Genomic DNA, 12312 nt, shown 5'->3' on the forward strand with positions numbered 1-12312 from the left:
AAAGATAAAAAAATATGAAAATTTCGGATATTGCTAATGTGAAATCATACATTTATGTGCCTTTTCAAGACAATAGATTTGATCAATTTATTGTCTGTCTGATCCCAAACCCGGTCTGGGTATTTTTATTGTTGTTGTTTGCTGCTGAAGCAGACGTGTATATTCAAAATTCCTCTACCCCGGTCCAACATTCTCAGTTTCACTAGTGGATTTTTTCCTACTCTGCCATCTATTCTGCTGCTACAGATTCAGACAAACTCAGGACTTCTGGGGAAAAAAAGAAATGTCCTATTTTCAGCTGCTCTTTTTCTCTCTAGGAGACCAGCAAATCTTTCAAAAACATGTAAGTATGCTTAAAGTTCAGATTTCTTCTGAGCAAGAAGTTTGTGGTAGGTAAAACACCAGAAGAAGAGTTATATTCATGTTTTTATGGGATGATTAATTCAAGCTCTCACATTTTCCTGTCCTGAATGCTAAAAGAACTTATTGAACATAAAACTGTAAACAAGGTATGATGCAATTCTTAATAGTATTAAATATCACTGCTCTTCTCCAGAAGCTGAAATTAAAGTTCAGCAGGAATATTTTCTCCAATGTTAAATGTTCTTGTTTTCCTTCCTGCAGAAGAATAACAAATTAAATACTGTAGGATTCCCCATTTGCACCACATTCTCCAGGAGCAGTTTGAACTATAAAAGTTAACTCAAATTATAAACCGCTGTAAATTTTCCTATACTTAAGTTTGCATTTTCATGTTTCTAAAATTATCATTATTTTCCTCTTAAGTACTTACAAACCGGGATGTTTTCTAGTGTAATGTTTATATTTCGGACGCACTTTTACATTTTACAGCAGATTGCTGGTAGCGGCTGTTGTTTTGGAGCCCTCGCAGGTGGGCTGGCTAAGCCGGAGGGCGGGGAGGTTACGGCTCTGTGTGAATTCAGGGACTGAAGAGCAAACCCCTGACGAGCAGAGAGAAGCCGAGGGAGCAGGGGCAGCAGGAGCGGTTCCAGCGGGTGCCGGGGATGGTTTCTCGGGGCAGTGGCCCCAGGGCGGGGCGGGTCTTGTGGCACGGCCAGTCCGGCGGCTCGGGGCGCGCTGGGGTGACCGCGGGCAGCCGGCACGGGCCGGCCCTGGGCTCGCAGACCGGAGAGCCTCCCCGGCCCCAGGAGAGGCTCCGGGCCCCGCTCCCCTCCCGGCCCCGCTCCCCTCCCGCCGCCACAGGTGCCGGCCCGCCCCGCCCCCGCCGCGAGCGCGCAGGCTCCGCCCGCGGGCCGACCCCGGCCCCCGCCCCACCTGAGCCCGGGGACGGACAGAGGGACACATAGACAGACGGACAGACAGACGGACGGACGTGCCGGGAGAGCTGCGGGGCTCGGGCGGAGTTGCGCCGCGCTCGCCTCGGTCCGGCAGGAGCGGGGCCGCCCGGCGCTGCCTCCCCTCCCTCCCCCCTCCCCTGTGGGCGCTGCTGAGGTGAGCGGCGGGACCTGCCCGGGGTCAGGGCAGAGCGGGGCGAGCCGGGGTGCGCGGCCGGAGCCCCGGAGCAGCCCCGCCGGGCGGAGCCGCAGGTAGCGGTACCGGGCTGTGCTCCTGCCGGGCGGGCTGCGGGCTGCCGGCGCCTTATCGCCGTCCCCGCAGCATCGCCGCTTTGCCGAAAGGATAAAGCGCCTCTCTAAATAGGTCAGGGGCTTCGGCAGCGCCTGGGATTTGCGTAACGATTCTCGTTACGTGGGAAAGGTGCGGGGCTCCGTTCCCGGGCTCCGAGGCCGGACCGAGCGCCGCTTCCCTGGCACACGGAGTGACTTTTTAAAAAGAAGTATAGTTGCCTGAGCACAGCTCGGCTTTCTTGTTTTTTCATATCCCGACGACTTCGGGAAAGTTGAATTTCTTCAGCAAAGGTGGAATTGACCCACATGAAGGCGTCGCCCTTGATGAGGCAGTTACGCGTGGTGAGTGTAAGGGCTGGGCTTTGCGAGCCCGTGGACGGGGATGGTGTGCTTAAAATGGTACAGTTTATGTCCTGGTGACACTGTTTCAAAATATGCGGAGAAGAATTAGGTACAAGATTGTATTTTCTGCAGCTACAGGCAAGAAATGCCCTTGTTTCTGAGGAATCGTCAAAATATTCGTGCATGTGTGAAGGCTTAGGTTTGTTTATTGTTTTCGATTCCTGCTCGAACTTGGGTTTCCACAGGTTGTGAGCTTGGCGTTAGATATGCATGGTTAAGCTTGAGTGGGAAATCTGTAAATGGAAAAGTTAGAGAAGTGTGGCACTGTGAGCCCTCAGAAGTTTCAGTAAATCTTCAAAACACAATTTAACTGCAGCTAAGTACTAGTTATGGGAGGAAGGAGATGATAGTTTATTTCTGTACTCTCTGCTGCTGCTTTGGTGCTGCCTTGGACGAAGTATAAAAATGAGATGCAAAAGAAGTCCTCTCGCTGTCAAGGACCTGTAGTTTTCTTATCTGCATGAAAGGTAACATGAAACACTACTGTAAAACCCTGAAGTCACTGGGGATGCCTGTGTGTGGCTGCAGCAGGTGTGGATAAGCACTGCCGCTGCAGGGCCAAGAGCAGAGGCAATGGCAGGATACTGGTGCGATGCCCAGGCTGCTGGATTCAGGGAGAACGTGCTCTTTGGAGCTTCTGCCTCTCGTGGCAGCATTGTGCTCTCCAGTGGATACAGACACCCTCTGCCCGGGTACTGCAGTTCTGAAAACAAGGAGAAGGTGTCTCTCTGAGTAGTCCAGAGCTGACACTAGACTGCTGTGAATGGGTTATACTGCTTCTCCTTTTACAAAGAAGTAATCTTGCTGCTCCTTTCAATTCACCAGGTTAGTAGACTGCTTAAGGGGAGGGACAATGTTTTTCTTCTGTTTTGTTTCTAGGGTATTCCTCTATAGTTGCAAACTTTTTTCTGATGTTTAGTCTTGCTAAATGTCTTTTTTGTACCTCAGACCTTTTTCAGTGGATGGGACTTGATATGCTTGTGTGAAATCTGAAGGCAGAAGATAAACCAGGAGTTATGACACTGGTCATATTAATAACTTCTTTTTTTTTTTTTTTTTTTTTTTTTTTTTTTTTTTTTTTTTGGCTTAACAATCCACAAGGTAGCAAGAAATTAGAAAGGAAACTATCCTCTTTACAGGACATTTTCACTAAGTAATCAAGGTTTTATATTTTTTCCCAGTGAACTATATAGCAGATGCTTGATTAAACCTGAAAATATTAACAAAAACCAGCAGTGTCAAGATATCGTGCTGACTTGCCTCTTCCTGTACTAATGGGAGCTGTCCATCCCTCCTGTGCTCCGTCTGCACTGCACATTCTCTCACAAGGGATCAGTGTACTCACACCAGCACCAATTTCTTTTTGACTGTTCTTCACTGTCTGCATTTTATTTTTATTTTTTTTTAAATCTTTTGGATTTCCTCACCTAGGTTTTAACAGAGAGACTGTCTCCCTCCTCGAGGACAGTCACTCAGGGATAAGTCAGTATAAAGGCAGCAAAAGGCCTTGTGGAAGATAATCTTTTGGGGAGTGTAGGCTTGTTAGTTAATTAGCTCTGGAAGTCCTAAGATTTTGAACAGCAATGAAGATTACTCCATAAAACATAACAGATGCTTTACAGTTCTTGCAGTTTTTTTCTCTTCAGGTTATCACAAGGGATTGTGGTTTGAGAATACTTACTCTCTGAGTTGGAGAATTTATGAAATAGGGCATTTGTGTTACTTTCTAAATGAGCATATGGTATAGTTGTGGTAGTCTCAAATCTCAAAGCATTCATCAGGCTGTGTTGGGATGTAACAGAGTACAGAACTGGAGTGCAAGGTGCTCTCTAGTGTACTGAAATACCCTGCAAAGCTCAGGTCATCTGTAGTTAATGGGAAGAAAAGATGACTTTGCAGTCTGAATAGCTTGCTTTCTGAAATTCTGCTCTTACTTTGTAATGTGCCTTAAGCCCTTTGGAATTCCTCAAATGACAACTTGCAGCAGATAAATATTTTGGTTCTATAAATTTTGTATTGCATTCAGAAAATTGTAGTACTTAATATATGTCATCCATGAAGATAGAACTCTGAATATTATATCTTATGTGTTCCTCAATTACCTCTGATGCAGTGAAGGTAGAGGGAGGTGTTAAATGCCATAATACCCCAGTTAACAAAAGGGGGATTTTCCCCAGATCCACAGAATGCACTTGAATATTTTATCCTCAGGTTGATGAATGTGCAGAGAGTTGAAAGAATTAGAGGAACTTCACTCTCCTATGTGACTGTAACATCCCTCTGGCTGCACAGGTTACTAGATTTTCACTACATACTCTGCTTGCCTAACTACAGAAGCAGCTCAAATGGAGATTGAAGGGCTATTTTCTATTGTTATTTTGCCTACACGTGAAAAAGGTACAGGTTCTTTTCAAATGTAAAATTTGTCTTTTTACTCTAGTTTCACAGAGCATGCATAATCTTACAATAGGAAGTTTACAGTTTTCATTATTTACCAGAAGGCCAATGTTTTAAAAACAAAGCATTTAAAATGGTATGAAAATTTACGTCCTAAGGATTTTTAAATTTTTTTTTCACAGAATTAATATGTTTTCTGACTTTATGTAATGCACAAAGCAAGCAGGGTAATTATGGCAAAAATTCTCTGCACTGTGCAGTCCTTTGACGTCATTCTATATTGTTGGAGAGAGTGCTGCCAAAGAGTAGCTGGTATTCTAACAGTTACATTCAGTGAGAGCACTAACTAGTATTAAGTAAGCATTGATTAATTTATATTATCAGTAGTATGTTGGTAAAAATAACAAAGTGTTTGGTAATTTCTTCTGGTATAAGGTGTCTTTTGGTGCTAGGAAGTGAGGGTCTTACTCTGCCACAAATAAAGCCTTTTTTTCTGATGCCCTGCAATACATCACATTCCATGAAATTGCGCTAATATTTCCCAGAGTGATTAATCATGCCCATTAACTTACACATTTTTATCATTTCCTTTCTAAGTGATTGCTCTCCTCAGATAATGTGCAATAATTCTTTTGAATTTCTCAAATGTGAAGCTTACACATTAAACATTTTGCAGGCAACTGTGATTCTTCTTATATATTAGCTAAAGCTGACATTGCTTTCTATAAACATATTAATTGACATGTTAAAAATTCATTAGACCACCTGAGCTTCCAAGGCTTGTAAAAATAGAAGCCTTGTAAACCAATCTAACTATATCAGTGCAGCCCCAGTCTGTTGCTTATCAATATTGGTACCTTAACAATTTGCTGCTGCTCAACTACATGACAGCTCCTGTAATGACAGGTGATGCCAATACACAATGAGGCATGTTAGAACTGTGCTGTTTACATTATTGATGATTGTTTGAATATGAGCAAGTTAGCCTGTTAGGAAAACACTGTTAATGCTTCATTCCTCAGTGAAATGATTCAATAAAACCTCGTTTATTGAAAACAACTTTTTTTGCAATTAAACATTTATAATAAGGAATTTAAGAGGGGGCAGTAGCTAGATATGAATACGTGCAGCAACTTTAGACAGTTGAAGTCCTTTTTACCCCCCTTTATATACCTACATTTTTTCAATTACATAGACATCTAAATGTTTCACAAGTTTTAAAATTATATGAGATTGCATTGGACACAGAAATGGCATTAAATAGGTTTCAATTTACAAATAGGTGAAATGCACTTTCTTTGTGGCCAGTGCAGGCTGTGCATAGTTATGCATCTTGGTTCACAGTTTTCGAGACCTGGTGATTTTGCTGTGTGATGGGATAATGTGTTGTGGTGTTGGTGAGATGCTGTGATTCTGAAATATACCAGGCAGTTTTTCATTACTCTCTGCTTTCTGCTGGCAAACTGGTGCAGACGTGCCAGTGCTGAAAGTATGGCAAACTTGGGGCACATCTGCAGCTCAGTCAGTCAATTTACATGTGAGGTAGGTTAATCTTGTCTCCTAGAGCACACTGATTCACACTGAGAGATGTCTCAAAGACTCCTCTTGCAAGCAAACCACAAGGCTCAAAGCCAGTCTGCTGGGTTATAGTATCCATTACTTGCACCTGTGTGACAGGGAAAGTGATCCTTAAGACTGAGGTAAGTCTTGTGTGTAAAGAAAGGCTGTGTAACTGCTTATTACAGGCACTGAAGAACAGCAACTGAAATGGCAGTATGCAGGTCAGGAGAGCAAAGTAAAATTAACTTGAGGTGAAGCTTGAATTATATTATGACTTTAAAAAGGAAGTTTTCTTTGTTTTGTTGTTTATTCTCTGTGCCACGGTATATTTATGGCTTACGAGGCTTTTGTTACATCATGGCAGTCAACCTGCTGCCATTCTACAACCAGTGTAGTCTCATACTGAGTAGTTCCTATTGAGTTATTTATTGAGGACTGGTGTAGTGCTGATTCCTAGAAGAGGATGTGCTCCCATGAATCTTTAACACTTCGCAGCATTACTGAACTTGTAAGATCTAATCAGTTTATAACATAACTGGTTATGATGGTTGTTCTTTCTTTATGTACTTGTGAAGGTAGCAGAAAGCTAAACATATGGAAACAGACTTTAACAACACATGCTGTTGTATTTTAATCTGACGCTTCTCAGTACATGCCATTTAGATATAGTAGGCTATCAGGTCTCCTTAGTCCTAATATAATTTGCTACAATTTCAGAGGTTAATTGGGTTAAGAATCAGTGATGTGGCAGGCAACATTAGTATGGTCTGCTTCAAAATGGAAATGAGGAAAAAAGTTTCATGTGATCTTTATGTCATCTAGTTTACATTTTACAGTGTCCAATTGTATCTGTCATAATTTTGATTAAAAAGAAGCTTTTTTTCCTAAGCCAGGAAAAAAAAATTGAGCATAAGGACTCATTAAGGTGTATCCCAGAGAAGATGAATTTGGGTAAGATAATAAGTAAACACTCTCAAAGTTCTTACTCTGCCCTGTGCAGAAAGACTTTCAAAGATGATGCAGGAACCTCCTAATGGGATTTTATAATGAAAATGCTAATAAAAGCTACCAGAGGAGCACCTAGTCTCTTTCTTTGCATGACTGCATATGACCAAAAAAAGTAATTGCATAATCTTTCTTCCTTTGGCCACCTGCTAATAACTGGATGGTGAATCTTTGATTTGAAATTGCAAATGCCTGGGTGTGCATTTCATTTTTCTGTTAAAATGTGATTATTTAATATGTTACAATTAAGAAAACCCCTTATGCATCTGGATCAAAAATTATGGAAAAGATTCAGCCTTTGTCTGTTTCTGCAGTCTGTTGTCTGCAATGCAGGTGCAGTCTATGCCAGACAGATGCTTATTTGGTAGATTGTGGGGTCTCTGCATAGTCAGTACCATGTTTGATGCTTATCTTGGTCCCTTGTTAATCAGAGAAAAAGAGTACCAATATTTTAAACTTCAAACAGCATAATGAGACCTTAAGACTTGCAAAGTTAAGATTGTGAAAACTAGGAAATTCAATACAACTTTAGCTGGGTCTGTTAGTTGGCATAATCAAAAGTAACTTTTGATTTTTTTCTCACCACGCTTTCTGCACACTATGAGTAATATGTGCTTCAACAATAGTAAAATAGTAAAAGAAGTTTAAAAAATCTTTGCAACACCTCCATGATAGAAATAAAAGAGCATTCTCCTGACACAGGGGGAAGGTTCAGCACAGAGAGGGGTCTTCAGCAATGTTAATGCCTGGGCTGAGCCCTGGGGTCTGGTGTGTTACCTCAGAATAATGTAGCGTGTGCTCGCAGCAGAACTGTTGTCTTGAGTGGCAGCAGGAGCATTCAGCAGTGTTCAGGTACAGCCTGAGCTCTAATACTGCAGCTCTGGAAACTTGAGCCTGCAGTTCTCCACTCAGGTTCCCAGGAAAGTCGTGTGCTAGTAGTGAGTGATTTAAGCAACTTGCCAAGTGTTTCCAGCAGCTCTGTGGTGGAGCCCAGGCTGCGGATAGATTCTGCACTGCAGCATGGAAGTGCCTTAACAGTGAAAGAATCCTCTTCTCTTGCAGTCTCCTGCTTTTTTTACAATTTCTGCAGCAAATGACTTTTTTTTCATGAGGTAGCTGTTCTCAAACTTTAATTGTCTTGACTAATCTTCAGTCTGTGAGGGGAGGGAAAAATATGATCTTGTAATTTAAAGAGCCTATCAGTTGGGTTTCTTTAAAAAACAAGTTATTCTGGCCTAAGGAATCACAGTAAATCTTGAATTTTTCATCAGTGAGTGCTTTTCAAATTGTTAAAACTAGAGCCTGGCTTCTGGAGCTTCTGGAATGATTGAAGAAATAAATTTTGTGGAGTAACATTAGAGGCTTGATGTGCTTTGCATACTTGCTCAGGTATTGTCAGATTCCACTCTGGAGAACTTCACATTCTTTAGACAGGTGACCTCAGAAGCAGCAGAACCTTATTGTGAGGTTTGACAGCTAAAATGGACTAATGACACTCCTGGTCCCATAAGTAATGTGAAACTATTAAGCACTCTAACATATGGGTAGGAATATTTAGTGCCACAGTCTTATTCTATATAGTATTAAACTACTGGCAATGAATATATATTGTCTGTAAATGTATAAAATCGATCTTAAAGATGGAAGTCATTCTTCTTTTAAAAGTGTCTGAAACTGCTGAAGCTTTAGAGAATAAATCCTATGGGAAGTGGCTGAGAGAACTGGGGTCGTTAAGCCTGGAGAAGAGGAGGCTCAAGAGAGACCCCAACTCCTTGTTGGGAGGTTGTAGCCAGGTGGGAGTCAACCTCTTCTGCCAGGTAACAGGCAACTAAGGATGAGAGCAAATGGCCTGGAGCTACACCTGAAGAGGTTCATGTTGGACATCAGGGAGAATTTCTTCGCCAAAAGGGTAGTTAAGCACTGGAATGGGTTGCCCAGGGAGGTGGTGGAGTCACCATCCTTGGAAGTGTTCAAGAAACAACTGGACATGGTGTTTAATGCTATGGTTTAATGGATATGATGATGTTTGGTCAAAGGCTGGACTTGATGATCCTGAAGATCTTTTCCAACCTTAAAGATTCTTTGTTTTTTTGACTTTTACAGATGAAGGTTTGAATAGGGCTAAGTCCACTGTACTCAGGGACCCCTTCTCTACTCCAGGCAGGTGACTGCTCTTGAGCAAGTGATATTCAGGAAAGGCTAGACAAGAGCCACCTACACTGACATTTTTTTCCTCTTTCAAACAAGTCTGAGAAAACATTTGAAGCAACTTCTGCTGTCTTGCCTTGGCATGTGGTTTAGTCTCACGATCTCATGAATATTACAAAAACAGCTTAAGAAACCAGACAATGGAGCTTTACAAACTTCAACATCAGAGAATTCTGCATTGATGATCAGTAATAACAAATTTTGACAGAAGTAATGTCAACATCTGATTATGTTGTCAACTTCCTAATTTGGTTATATTGTCAATTATGTTAACTTGGTAGATTTGTTGTGTCTCAAGTGTTCCCATCATAATTACAATCTCTTATGTAACTCAAATAGGTTGGGGCAGTGAGCAGTTGACAAAATAGGTATGGTAATTCTTGTTTTTACCACTTTCAATGAATTTGCATTAGCCAATATTTCTGCATATAACTTGGTGGTGGCATGTTGTTGCAGTGTAAAAGATCTGGAAAAACTGTGCCATTGAAGGAACCCCATGGACCTCTCACATGTTATTTGTAGTTCTCAGAAGTTTTCACCTTTTTTTCTTAACAGTAAATTAGAATATTGATCAAGTTTCTGTATCACAGTTTTTCAAGAAAGGATCTGACTTTTTTTCTTTATTTTGAGTTGAACATCTAGATCTTGAGCAAGGATAGGAGAACTTCCTTCTCGTTCAGAGGGGAAGATTTATACTGGCCTGATTTGGTGAATGTTTAAGAATAAAGGAAGCAGAGGCTGGCGTTAAACCCCAGAGGACACCAGGCAGACAGGCTGCAGGGAGCCTGTGGCTGACAGGAGTGTGTGGGGTTTGTAATCTCTCCCTGCAGTGCCACGGCTGCTTCCTGCCCCATGCAGTTGATCAGAGGGCTGTTTTGCCATGTGGTTGTGATAATTATGGGAATTGTCACAGGCAGTTAGGAGCCAACATCATGTTTCATGCTGGGCATGGGGGCTTGGCAGGTTTGCTTTTGTGTGGTTCGACCATATAAATGCCTTTGTAATAGCAATACGATGGAGTGGCTTGTGTTTTTACAGAGCTGGAAATCACATTTTGTGTGACGCCGAATCAAAGTTTTGAATGTTTCTGATTATGTATCTTTTTACTATACATATATGTTCTTGAATCTGTTCCTGTCATTTATTGTTGCTACTCATGTATGGCTTCTTCCATCTTGTAAGAACCCCCAAATTCCTTTCATGTCAATGACTTGTTGAAAAAAGCTGATTTATTTTAAAATCTCTTATAAGGCTGAAGTAGCTGGCTCTGGGCCACAGAAGTACTTCATGTAGTTTAAAAGGATCATTTCAGCTTGAATTTCCAAATGGACTAGTTTATAAAACTCAGCACTGCTGCTTTTTAAGAATTGTCAGAATCTCTCCAAAATGCTTGTTACTAGGATTTGTATTTCATGTTTTTCCATAAGGCCATAGGCAGAACTTAATTCACTTATCAAAGTGCTGCCAAATGCTTTTCAGAATTAGGAAATAACATTAAAAACTTGCTTGAGATTACTTTGGATCTTTCAGGTCCAGCAGAAGCGTGAGCTGTGGCTTTTGTGGGCTGACTGCAAGTAGCCCTGCCTGGTCCCTGTTGCTTCTGAGCATCCTCTCTACTTGCCTCTTAGTTGTCCCCTCAGGCAGCTGGAATGCCTTGGTCTTTTGTCTTTCCTTCAGCAGCTGTGTTTCTTGGCTCTTCTAATTTCTTGACCCCTGTGTTGGCTTGTTGAAGTTAGTATTTGTCCTAGCTGCGTATTTTACCCGTGTCCCCCTTCCTGATTGCAGCCTAATGCAATAAATTTCAAGAGTGGCCAGCAACTTAGATATTTTACTGGGATATTCCAAGAAACTATGAATCACCTTATGGATGATGCCCCATTTTTAGGAAAAAAAAAAAAAAAATTGAGCCCCTTTTCCAGTCAGTGAAGCCTGAAATAAAGTTTAGTTTAATAAATCCACACACCCTTTTTTCTTTTTTTATTTAATAGAAAAACAGAAGAATGTTGTTTAAAAATAAAGCTTACTTGTCAAACTTGGGTATAATTTAGAGTGCAAAAACATTTGTTCTTCCTTTTTTAAAGGTATTTAGTGGGGAACCACAGTTGGGAAAACGGAGTATAAGACTACTATATGAGCACTTGGCTATTCCTTGCAGTTACACATTGAGACTCATGAATATGTATATTTTTTAAAGAAATGTATGTGGGCAGTGATTACTCTGAGATTCATTCTCTTGCATTCAATGAATTGCTTTAGTAGCTACAATTATTAGATCTCTAAAAAGAAGAAGGAATAGAAGTCGAACATACATCTGCATATATCTGTTCAATTAAAAATCTTTTAGAGAAAAAAATCTTGGAATTGCAGGATCATCCTTGTGCTCTGTTTTTATATGGCCTCGGTGTAACAAGTTTCTCGCCTACTAATGGCTGCTCTAGGTGTCACAGTAATATTATGCATACTTAAAAGCCCTCTTGGTTGTGAGATATATATTTCATTTAACATGTCACATCAGATTTACCTCTAACCCTTCAAAGAAGAGCTTTTCTGACATAATTGCATTGACTGAGAAATCTGGTATCAGGAAATCTTTTTGGTTGTTTTTTTTTCTCAAATGAGTATTGCCTTATTGGTAAAAGAATTTTGTAAATAGCCTGAAGTGTTTGCACTGAAGTTTAGGGGCTAGGTTTAGATACATTTGATTAATGCCTTGCTTTAGTGTATGTAGAGATTTCCAGGGTTGTGAATTTGCCTTCAGAAGCATAGGAGTTGATTCTAATTAAAAAAAGAGTTAAGTAAGTTTGAAGACTGTATACAAGACTGCACTGCAATACAAGCCAGAATGATCTGTTATTAGAAAGGGAAAAAAAAAGGGTGAGTCAGGGTTTCATGGGGCTTCCCTGCTAGGAAATTAAATATTGATGTTTTCCAGGTAGCAATGCTCAGCTCTTAGAGAAAATACCTATCTGCTGGAAACATTTTTTTAATATTTTTACAATATATTATGCAAAGTAGGACCAATTTTGGAGTTCTCTGAAATGCAACAATGCAAAATTTTATACTTAGCTGACTCTTTAATTAGCTCTCATTCTGTCTCACATGATTTATAGCTTCATGACTCCAATGTAAAAAT

General features: G+C 40.9%; 1 protein-coding gene across 1 annotated transcript in view; it reads left to right on the top strand.

Moving 5' to 3' along the window:
* Positions 1-1914: 1914 nt before the first annotated feature.
* Positions 1915-12312, top strand: part of ZNF385B (zinc finger protein 385B) — a 156710-nt gene continuing 146312 nt past the window's right edge. Inside the window, exon 1 of the mRNA XM_083864697.1 lies at positions 1915-1949. The gene's annotated coding sequence lies outside the window, so the exon portion shown is untranslated. The remainder of the gene's footprint in view (positions 1950-12312) is intronic.

Source organism: Zosterops lateralis, assembly GCF_965231275.1.
Source record: "Zosterops lateralis genome assembly, chromosome: 7".
NCBI classification, from domain to species: domain Eukaryota; kingdom Metazoa; phylum Chordata; class Aves; order Passeriformes; family Zosteropidae; genus Zosterops; species Zosterops lateralis.